The sequence below is a fragment of the Schistosoma mansoni genome, chromosome 1 (genome assembly GCF_000237925.1).
Source record: "Schistosoma mansoni strain Puerto Rico chromosome 1, complete genome".
NCBI classification, from domain to species: Eukaryota; Metazoa; Platyhelminthes; class Trematoda; order Strigeidida; family Schistosomatidae; genus Schistosoma; species Schistosoma mansoni.
The window spans coordinates 46,703,964-46,708,788 of NC_031495.1; the positions used below are offsets into that span (position 1 = coordinate 46,703,964).

The following is a 4,825-nucleotide window of genomic DNA, read 5'->3' on the forward strand; positions in this document are numbered from 1 at the left end:
AACAGCTATAACTTATTCTTATATTCATTTTTATTCAATCATCAATGAATTCCTTTTTATGAAAGTTTTAATTTTGATATTTTCTTATTTCTTATTATAACGTAAGAATTTTGTGAAATGATAGTAATAAAATGTTTTCATAACGTGTTAAAAGTCAATTTTTTTTCTCCAATAATTTAATTAACTGTGATTTTTATTATTTAAAAACATGTAGCCCTAGTTATATGTATGATGAAAAAGTCTTAGTGATGAAGGCAGTGATATTAATGGTGATTGTAGCACCGATAATGCTAAGGGTGTTAGTAGTAGTAGTAGTAATGATAGTGGTAGTAGTAGTAGTCGTGGTAGTAGTAGAAGAAGTAGTAAAATGGGTGAAGAAATGTAATAAACCCGTGACTAGGCATAGTTACAATATCAAACTTGTTTATAGATTTAGAAAAAAAGCAGGGAACTAATTCAATTTGTATGATATAGTACTGAGGTACATTGTAAATTGTTTCTTTTCAAATGCTGAATTGTTCTTCAAATTGGAACAAAATGTTTTTCACTGTCATGACTATCATTAGGTTATAAAACATTTGAATTCAAGCTTATTATTATTTTATGTTATAATATGACCACCCAGTTAAACACATTGAAACAAGGATATATATAAATTTGCGTTAATGTGAATATGCATATAAAAACTTACTTTTGAATAATGAACACCTCATAAAAATTCATTTATTCTAAAACTACTTCACCATCTTTTTCTTTATCCATTGGAAGTAAGTTTTATAGTCATATTGTAGTGAACAAGAACACGAGTGGGGACAATCGAATGTATTTAAGCATAAAATTACAGACTATCTCACTGAATTCTGATAACCATACAGTGAACAGTTAATTTGCAAAATAACAATTAATTGTCTCAATCTTCACTGTTCCTTCTGTAAATAGCAGTCCGTCTTCTCTGATTTCATTGTTCATGCATTTTCGTACCGATTGCGCTTCATTGCTGTTCTTTCTTTATACATCTTCTGCCAAAATACATTCTATGTCTGACCATCGCCGGATACTACTATACGGATATAAGTAGACCATACCACAATATGACTGTAATTTGACAAAAAAACAATGAATTTTATAATGATTAGAGTCTTTTAACATATAATATTCAATATGAGTTCCGTGTCTCAATGTGTTAGTTTCTTTTATGTGTATTAAAGTTTTAACTTGAAAGATTTTATTTGACTGATTTATCCTCTTATAGTATTGTATACTGTTAACCTCTTTTACAAACTAGGCTAGAGAATAAATTATACAAATATGTGATGGTATTTAAGGCTGTTTCGAATAAAATGTAATTTGTAGATAGCGAATTATTTTCTTAACATTTGCATTTCCTAGTATGATTATAATTGATTTTCATTAATTCATTGAATTTCTCACTGTTCTTCATTCAAAGAATCGGGGATAATTGACGAATACTTCAAACCTTGATGTATTCCTAAATCTTCATTTACAGTGAAGTATGTCAAGAGTGGCAAGTGATTCTCAAGAAATTAGAAATTTAAATATTAGGCTGACAAACTCCACCTTATAATATAGGATAATGTTACGGAATTTATTCTGTAAAATATAAGATCTGTTAAAAATTGCATATTTTACTGGTCACTATTGGAACAGAGATTCTAGTGATCTATTCAATAGAACTGATCTGACACAAAAAATTCTAAGACAACTTTCTGGAATATTCTAGAAAAAATTACATGATTTTATTTTAGTCCTAACATTGAATATTTACTCTTCCGTCACATAACTCTGTATTATATGTTCTTACATATACGTGTTTTAGTAAATATAATCAAACGTAATAATAATAATGAGGTGACAAACTACATATTGACTATATGGAGAAAAAATTGGGATACAGTATTCTGATATTTGTGTGCTTATAAATATATACTTGTATTCAATACCGAACTTATGTAGATTTACTTAGAAATTCTCATTTAGAAGTTGAATTCATTTATTTGCTACAATTAATCAACAGTACTGAAAATGAATAGTGAATATGATAATAAGGGCAAAAAATATATAACATACTTTTTCTCTATTGCCTCTGGTAATTTTATAATGATTAGTAAATGCATTGTAAAGACTGTCGAGTTTTTGATTGAGATCGTGAGTGGATCAATGTAAAGCCACTATCGGGAACCTGAAAGCATTTTACGACCGTTTCGTCTTAGTATGGGATTTCTCAGTATTGCGCATCCAGACGCGGTTGAACTCCACTGATCTTAACCAAAAACTCAACAATCTGAATAACCCTATACTGATAATTATCATGTGCTTACTAGTGACTAGCTTCAAGATGGATTTCCTGAGATTCTAATGAGAAGCCGTGACTAGTGGAGTTCAGCCGTATCTAGAATGAGGTGGTTACTCACTGAAGACAATAGTGTACTATGGTGCAATACCGTGGATTGCTTGAAGTTAGACATTTACACTTTTGGATGCCGGATCAGTGGTCTAGAGATTAAACGTTTGCATGCGAGACTGAATGTATTGTGTTTGAATCCTTCTTGAGGGATCATGGACGCAAACGGCTAAGAAGTCTCATACTAAGACGAAACGGCCCTACAATGCTTCCAGGTTCCCGATAGTGGCTTTACATTGATCCACTCACGATCTCAATCAAAAACTCGACAGTCTTTACAATGCATATACTAATCATTATAAAATTACCAGAGGCAATAGAGAAAAAGTATGTTATATATTTTTTGCCCTTATTATCATATTCACTATTCATTTTCAGTACTGTTGATTAATTGTAGCAAATAAATGAATTCAACTTCTAAATGAGAATTTCTAAGTAAATCTACATAAGTTCGGTATTGAATACAAGTATGTATTTATAAGCACACAAATATCAGAATACTGTATCCCAATTTTTTCTCCATATAGTCAATATGTAGTTTGTCACTTAAATCATCCTAAGCCTAATAATAAAAAATAAACTAAAACTATGGTAAATACTTGTGTACATATATATATAACTCTCATAAATGAATAACAATCTATTTGGAATTCAATAATTTATTTATCACAATTGTAAAATAAATTGTCTTCTATATAGATTAATGAATTAGAAAATAAGAAAAGACAAGTGGTTAGTCGATCGAAAATAATTAAATTTTATTGAGGGTGTGTTCATGAAAGAGTTAAGTAAACAGAAAGAGAACTAAAATAGTTATATATATATATATATAAGTATTTATCATTTCAGGAAACTTTAGTGTACATAACACTCTTCTCAATGTAATAGGATTAGGTGTCTATTTACGTACTCTTAGGATTAAATAATATGAGTATATTTTTGTGTTTGTTTATGTCAATAAATGTTTGTTGTTGCTTTTCTTAAAGACACATTCCATGTGTTGTATAGGTACATCTTATGGATTATATGAAATAGAAATGATATCAAAGAAAAAAAAATCAAGAATATGATTATGTTGATTAAGATTTTCTTTTCTTTTTTTTTGATGGAAATCATCTATACACAAGGGAATGTTTGGTTACATTTTATGATTTCAGTAAAGAATAAACAAACTTTGCAATTTTATTATTATATTTTATTATTGAACAATGAAAACTGAATGGAATTTTTTAGTTTTCATAGATTTTGACTATTTCTTGGATTATTCTTGGATTGTTCCGTTGTACTATTTAAACTTGGATTATTGTTAATTTGGTTATTTATTCTCCGAAGAAGTGGCTTACACTGAGTCACGAAACGTCAGAAAATCTAATTTTTCTACTCATTGGGATATTACAAATATATTATTTATTTATTTCAACGACAGTTTTTAAATGACGAATAAATATCATTCTATCAGGACTCAATAGCTGAGTGGATAATGCAATGGCGTTTGAAGCGAAAGGTACTGGGTTTGAATCCCAGAGTGAACATCAACTCAGAGATGCAGGTACATCCACCTGACGAGTCCCAAATAGGACGAAATGCGCATCCTGGATTCCACTGCTAGCCACTATCAATCATTGCTTACATTCTAAATATTGTTTCAAGTCAGTTACTATTACAAAATAAACGAAATCACAGTGTGAAATTAATTTTTAGGCTCAAGTCAGTAGATTACGAAAAAGTAAGATAATTCACATAGTATCTAGATGAAGTCTTCAGTTAAATTATCACTATTTTTTATGTTTAACTTACATTTTCAAACGACTTCGCATAAATTAATTTTTATTTTGTTAATATTTTTAGGCTGAATTCTCAGTCCATCATTGGTTAAACGTTAAAATATAATCAAATATTAGGTCATTGCCTTTCGCTCGGTATTTTCAGTCACAAATTTCGTACAGTTTATTCGAAAAGCATGTTTATGTTGTTGCTTTAATAAGCAACTTCTCATAGAGTTTTGTTTAGAATGTTTGAGGAGTATCTTTCACTCAATTCGTCTATAATTTATATGGTTCCATTGACCTTGAAACATAACATTTTTGAATGCAAGTTATGCATCACCGATGACATCGAATTACTAACGTGCTATGTCGTTATTACCTGAAGTTGGAAACGCATGCTGTTATTCACTAGTTCTGATCTAAAAGTCTCGGGAATACTAAAATACCTCCAAGAGAACTGATAATTCCAGAATAAATGACGAAATAGCTAGCAAATGTCATCTAATTTTTAATAATTAAGCTGAGATCATAGGGTGATTTAAAAGTGAAATAATTTCTATAACCAAATAACCAGGAATCAGCATAATTTTGAGTGATTTATGTAAGCTCAATTTACATCTGAGTAACTATCGAGGAT

At 29.6% G+C, this 4,825-nt stretch overlaps 1 non-coding gene across 1 annotated transcript; it reads left to right on the forward strand.

Moving 5' to 3' along the window:
- Positions 1-3,885: 3,885 nt before the first annotated feature.
- Positions 3,886-3,952, forward strand: Smp_tRNA_01621_Gln_TTG.1.1. The gene has a single exon. It is a non-coding gene (tRNA).
- The last annotated feature ends 873 nt before the right edge of the window (positions 3,953-4,825 follow it).